Raw genomic sequence first — 7,327 nt, forward strand, 5'->3', positions numbered from 1 at the left:
TACATTCACAATTATAGAATAACAGGTAATGAGTAACTGTCAATGAAGTCATTATGCTAATGAAATGACAAACAGTATTGCTGCAACTTGTTCAAAGCTTTTGTACATTTACAGAATCCATTCAGGTAACAAGCTATACTGACTTGAGTATAATTGCAATTGTGTTATCTGCCTTCTGTATAAATAAAAAATTGTGGTAGTCAAGTTAGATGTTGAAATGAACAACTCTAAATGTGACTCAACCCAATAAAAGATGGTTTCTCATTTATATCACAGACAATACAGGTTTTTGGAAGCAGGTTGGAACTATACTCTAGGCACGGATCCAGACCTTTTGCAATAAATCATTCCACTATTCTCTATAGCCTTAACATTTAGCTTGAATGTAACCGTTGGACAAGGTGGAGAGAGAGCATGAAGTTACCCGTTCTCTTAACCATCTCACTGCAGGTGACATACGTCACCCCTCCTCTACATTACACTGGTGAGAACCAGTGACATGATCCCACTGAGCTGCAGGGCATCTGGTAGCTAATAATTTGTCAGGAAAGAATAGAGCCAGTCTCTGTCACAGTAGATGATTCTTCAAGATCACTTATGTCAAAGATATGTACTAGGGAGTAGAAACTGCTCAAGTAGTTCCTGTAGATATTTCCCAACTCACATAGGTCCCTTACAGTCAGGCACTGAGGACAGCCACCTTTGCAAGGTGGCCCACAGAAAACTTTATCAACCTTTAAATAAAAAATAAAAAATACAATTTATGGGGTGGTTCAATACCAGTACTTATTACAAACACAAAAATTTCAAACCTGTTGTTAAGGAAACAATAATTACCTCTACTACATATGGTACACTCTGGTATTTTCTCTATTCTCTGTTCCCCTCCCCTCTCCTCTTCTCTCATTTCCTCCTCTGCTCTCCCTTCTAGACTGCCTCAAAACTGGTCTCATCTGTAGTTTTGGGAGGCTCTATTCCATCTCTAGCAGAACCTATGCTCCTGCAGTGAGATGTCCTGAGGAATTTGAGTCTGGGTGTTCTGACATGTAGATGGTCCTCACTGCAGTCCCACAGGTACCTAAAGACTTGCCATTGTCACCTGATCACTTACTTCTCTGTGTTTTCTTCCTCCCCTGCAGCTAGAGTTGTCAGATTTCATTATGAAAATATAAACTGTACAGTTAAATTTGAATTTCAGACAAATAATTAACAAGTTTTGGTATAACTATGTCCTTTGCAGTATTTGAGACATTTTATACTGAAACATTTGTTGAAATCAACTGAGTGTCCTGTATTTTATTTGGTAATCCTACCTATAGCAAATGAGGCAATATGGAGGGAAGATTCTGTTAGGGTTTGGATGTGAGGTATCCCCCAAAACTCGTGTGAGACAATGCAAGAAGGTGAAATGATTGGGTTATGGGAGCCTTAACCCAATCAGTGAACTAATCCCCTGATAGGGATTAACAGAGTGGTAATTGTAGGCAAGTAAGATGTGGTTGAGGAGGTGGGTCAATTGGGGTATGACTTTGGGGTTTATATTTTGTCCTTGTTGAGCAGAGATCTCTCTCTGCTTCCTGGTGTGATGTCTTGAGCTGCTTCCCTCCACCGTACTCTTCTACCATGGTATTCTGCTTCACCTGAAGCCCTAGGGAATGGAGTCGGCCATCTATGAACTGAGACCTCTGAAACTGTGAGCCCCCAAAGAAACTTTTCCTCCTTTAATTGTTCTTATGAGGTCTTTTGGTCACAGCAACAAAAAAGCTGCCTGTGAAAAAATGCTAATGTATTTTTAGTTTTTAGTTGCTCTTTGTTTCTCTTGGCAGCTGATAATAAAGAAATCAGATAGACATTAGATACTGTGTTCAGGGACAGTAGTGGAGAGGCTGTGAGATTGGGGTCTGTTTGATAGTGAGGAAGGCAGAGGAAATTGTACTCCAGGTCAGTGGGAGGTGATGAAGAAATAGGTGGCTAGGGGAGAGATGGTTCTGGCCTGAGAGAGAGAAGGGGTGATTGGGAAATGGGCATATACAGCAACAAGAGGTCTTGGCCCACTGTTTTAGTCAGCTTTTGCATCACTGTCACCAAAATACTAGACAAAAACAACTTAAAGAAGGAGAAGTTTATATGGGGCTCATGGTTTCACAGGTCTCAGTCCATTGATGGTTAACTTCAGTGCTCTGGGCTTGAGATGAGGTGGAATATTATGGCAAAAGGGTCCAGTGGAGGAAAGCACTTCATTTCATGATGATGAGAAAGCAGAGAGAACTCCTCTCACTAGGGATAAAATATAAACCCCAAAGGCACACCCAATGAACTACTTCCTCCAGCCACATCCTGTTTGCCTACAGGTACCACCCAGTAAATTCATATCAGTGGATTAATCCACTGATTAGGTTATAGTCTCATAATCTGATCATTGTGATCTCTGAAAATTCTTGCATTTTCTCACATATGAGCTTTGGGGGGATACCTCCTATCTAAACCATAATATCCACCAATGCCTGTTATTCCTTCATTTCTACCTCTAGAGATCCCACTGCTCTTCTTTATGTCTCTCATTGCTACCTGAGCTCTGTTGGAGACCATCAGGTGGCAAACCATCACTGTGAACTTGGACTGTATGTAGGGATGGGAAATCTTTAATGTAATAGGAAGGTGTTTTGTGGTAAGGAATGTATATAGTATGTAGTACATTCTAATCTATAGTTTAATATTGTATAAGTTAATATTCTATTAGCGAATTACAGTAATATAGGCATAATATAAATTTAACTAGCATAAGTTTTCTGGGGAGTGTCTTTTACTTTTATTCGTTTTAAATTGATGGTTTCAAAGTTTCATACTAAAGACTTTTGGACTCTCGTCCCTTCCCAAATTGAGGAAACAACAAATACAAGTGCCATCTAGTGGCCAATGGAATTTTTGCTAAAAATGCAGTCATGACTATGCCAGAGAATCTGATCTTCCATTTTACCAGCTGGAGGTATACTAACACTAGGGCATGGATATCATACTTCATTGTAAGTTTTGCCATGAATGGCTCCATTCCCGAGGTTGCTGCAGCATAGATAGCCCTGATTTCCCCCTCTTTAAAGGAGGCAATGTGAATAGGAGGGCTTGGACCACAAAGTTGCTCTGCTCTATCAAGAGTATTCTCTGAGTCTGATATCAAGAGGTTGTGGAGTATTTGATATTCATTCATTTGTTATTCATTCATTCATTTCAACATTGAATTAAACAATTTATTCAGTGCCAACTAGATCAATTAAATTTTGTAGTGTGCTAAGGGACAAAGATTGATTTAGACCAAATTTTCTGTCCTTCAAAGAGTTTATTGTTTAATAGGGTACATACACATCCATGTTTTTAATGAAAATGTGATGTTTTTAAAGGTGACTCAGTCATGGTTTTAATCTTAGGGACTTGGAGCCTATTAGAGGATACAGGAAACTAGCACTGCTCTAGGTACAATCTTGGGGGAGATAAGACGCGCATTCACAAAACGAAATAATGGCAGATGGTAGCTGAGTTGCCCAGCTCCATCTGCAAATGCTGCAGGAGTTAGCACTCCTTAAATTGGCACTCTCTGTCATCCCACATTACTCCGTACATTCTGAAATCAACAGATAATGGCTAGTGTAGAAGGCATGATAAAATTTGCTGTTTTCACATCCAGGGTTATCAACTGCAACACAGCATCTTTACAAAAAACAAACTGGTCTTGTCATGGTAGTTCACATTCAAATCAGCTATTTTTCTTAAAAATGTATGTAGATTTTAGCTAGTTTATGCAACTAATAAGTAAAAAATTCTAGTGACTATTTCTTGACTAATTTGATAATGAAAAAAGGGACACCCCAAGTTGAACAAAGAAAAGCTTGTATTTGAATTTAGCTGTGGTGAGTTAATAGCAATTCCCCAAATCCCTTTTCTTATAGCAGCTTTAAATTTTGTAGAGTTTTTCAATCCCACCCCTCCCCATTTTCTTCCCTCAGGGTCATGAATGATTAATTTTATTGACTTAATATTAAACTTTAATATATTAAATATTATTACTGTAAATCTTTTCAAACATTCAGAAGTAGATTTCATTTTAATGGTTTGAATTTGTGGAGTTTTTTTTTTTCAGTGCTTTCCTGAGTTTTTCTAAGTACTGATGGAATAGGGAACTTAAAACATGATTTATAAAGCAAGTAATATATGTGACAGTCATATTACCCAATAAAGTCTGCAAGGGGAAAGTTGGTCTTACCTTTTTTCCTTCAAAAAAAAAAAATCCCTGAACCACTCTGCAATTAAAATCTTTCCCAATGCCCCAGATTATAATATATTTGAAAAAACTAAAAAAATCAGTGTATTATAATTAGACAAAATAGTGGGCTTCTTGTTACATGCTCACACATTGATATAACATAGCAGATTGTTATTTATTAAGGATATAGGTCTATATAACTTGATGATATCTTTAAAAATGAATCTAAGAAAGCTTTTGGGTGATTTTATGGCAAAATAATTTTGGTTATGTTTATGTATTGGTAACATATTTTAACTTTTTTTTTTACATTGTCTAGAGATTCCATTAACTTTTGTAACAAGGTAAGGAATGTTGAGAGTAGAACTTATAAAATTTTCATGACTCTAATGTATGTTTTGTAAGTCTTATGATTTTCTAAAAAGAGAAAACACAGACATGAGTTGTCAGCCATTACTTCTGAGCTGTGGACTGAGAGTGGGTTATAGCAGCTCCTCTTTTCTGGGTCAAAGACACTCAGTGTCCACAGATTATCCTGCTAGGTACAGCATTGGCCACAGCTACTCTACCCTGGCAAAGTAAGATTATCTTTTTGTGATTTTTATTAGCTTCTTCTGTTTGCTGATCAAATATAAGTTTATATTATATGTATTTAGTGTTTGTTTTTAATGTATGTAGGAATAAACTGATATCAACTAACAAGTCAATAGACAGGGCTTTGACCCACCTTCTTTGATGAAGATGCTCCACTCACTTATTTGGCCATTTTTTCCTTCAACAAATACTTATTAAATACCTTCCAGGTATCAGGTATTTTTCTAGGTTCCAGGGTTTCAACAAACCCTAAAATAGGGACATAAAATGACCCATAAAATTGTGGACAAAATAGACCACTGTTCTGGCCCATAGGCTCACATTCTAGTAGGTGAACATAGACAGTAAACAAAGCAAATGAGTAAAACATATAGTACTCAGATGGTGGTAACTGTTATAGAGAAAAAGTAAACAGAAAATGGGGAGAGGAAGTTCCAGGGAGAATGAAGGGGTTCAAATTTAAATAAAATGGTCAGAGAGGTGATATTTGAACAAAGAAAAGAAGGTAAAGGAGTGAGCCATGTAAATATTTCAGGGGGAAGAGTGTTCTAGGCAGAGGAAACAGCAAGTACAAAGGCCAAGAGGTAGGACAGTGCCTTGTGTTTTTAACTGAACCACAGAGGGGTCAGTAAAGCAGGGGCAGTAGTGGAGGGAATAGTCCAGGAGATGAGGTCAGAGTCATAATGGGACCAGATCATGTAGATTATTGTAAGGACTTTGACATTTAGTTTTAGAGAGAAGGAGAACCACTGGAGAGTCTTAAGAAGTTTAAGTTTTTATCTGATTTATGTTTTGAAATAATCATTATGGTTCTTTCATTGAAATGGGAACCAAGGTCATTGGCTAAGAGTGAGCATGAGGAATAAGGTGCTGGAAGATTGAAGAGAGATTATGATGCAGTTGTTTAGAAGAGTAGAACAATGATTTGATTAGGAAATATATTTATGATTGGCAGGTAGCATAGAGAATCCACTGGGGGCTAGTGGTCATGAATTTAAAATGAAGTCTGCCTCAGGTGACTAAAAGAGAAGAGAAGATGAGGCAAATGTAATGGTTAATTTTAATTGTCAACTTGATTGGATTGAGAGATGCCCATGATTAAGAGGCTTCTGGGTGTGTCAATGAGGGCGTGTCTAGGAATGAATGGAATGTGGGATAGTGAACGGAAGTGGAGACCCTCCCTAAGTGTTGGCAGCACTGCCCAATAGGATGGTGGCTTGGATAGAATAAAAGTTGGAAGAATGAAGGAAGCAGATGCAGATGCAAGCTGAACTCTTCTTGAATGGGTTCTTGATTGCTGCTTCGATCATCTGAGGATATCGCACTCTCACTCATTCACTCTTCCAAAGTGGACTCTGCCAGTGATTCTCCAGGGAGTTTCCAGAAGCCTTGGTCTTGAAGTAGGGTAGCACTGTTGATCCCTCTTGTTCTGGGCTTCTGCCTCTTGGGCTGTGCAGCTACTGGTTCTTCCAACTCTCCAACCTGCAGAGAGCCATCGAGGACTATCCAGCTTCTGGTTGTGTAAGTCAATCTAATAAATCTCCTTTTTATAATCATATTTCCTGTTGATTCTGTTCCTTTATAGAACTCTAATACAGGCAAGGGAGCTAGTCGTACAGGAAAGTGATTTAGTGATTGGCTCAGGAGTTTAGACTGGGTAGGGAGAGAAATGAGCACATGAATGGCCAAGGTCAGTGAGAAGGAGTTAGGACCAATGACTTGAAGTGTCTCACTGCAGGATTGTTGGTCATATGACAGAGTAAGCTAATTAGAGAATGGCCTTGAAATTGAGATGGTAGTACAAAAACTGGTTTCATTTAGGGCATGATGAGGAAATTCTCTTTCTTAAATGAAGTATGAAAATACCCAGGTAAAAGATTGATTATAATAGAATCTTTTTGAATCATGCCATTCATTTTAGATATTTTTCTTCTAAATATTTTAGCTCTAAGAATGCCAACAGAAGATATCTACAATAACTGATTAAGAAGTTCAGGGCTCAATTTGTAGATTGCACTAAGGAAAAAACCCCTATACAATAGCAAATCCATCTTTACAAGATAATTTACCTTAGCTCAAATGACAACAAACAAACAAACAAATCTAAATATGACCAAGATCATGGAGAAAAATCTCCCCTGTTAAGTTGGAAATACTCAGTGAACAGCGAACAAATGAAAGGGACATTTATGCTTTCCACTGTACCAGGAACTGACTGTACAGGAGGAAAACACTTGTGAATGTTAGCACAGTAATGGTTTTAAAACCTAAACACAAGATTACCCAGTAAGTCTGTACCTTAGATGCATTCATCTCATTTACAAAATCATACTCTTTTGCTTTTAAAAGGAGACTATTAGACCTGACATACAATTTGAAAGAAGTTAAATGTAAATTATTAGTGTTCTTAAAAAATAAAGAATAAAATGCCAACATTTGGAATTTTATAACATATAGATAGTAGTTGGACTGCTTAAA

This window comes from Sciurus carolinensis, chromosome 8 (genome assembly GCF_902686445.1).
Source record: "Sciurus carolinensis chromosome 8, mSciCar1.2, whole genome shotgun sequence".
NCBI lineage: Eukaryota > Metazoa > Chordata > Mammalia > Rodentia > Sciuridae > Sciurus > Sciurus carolinensis.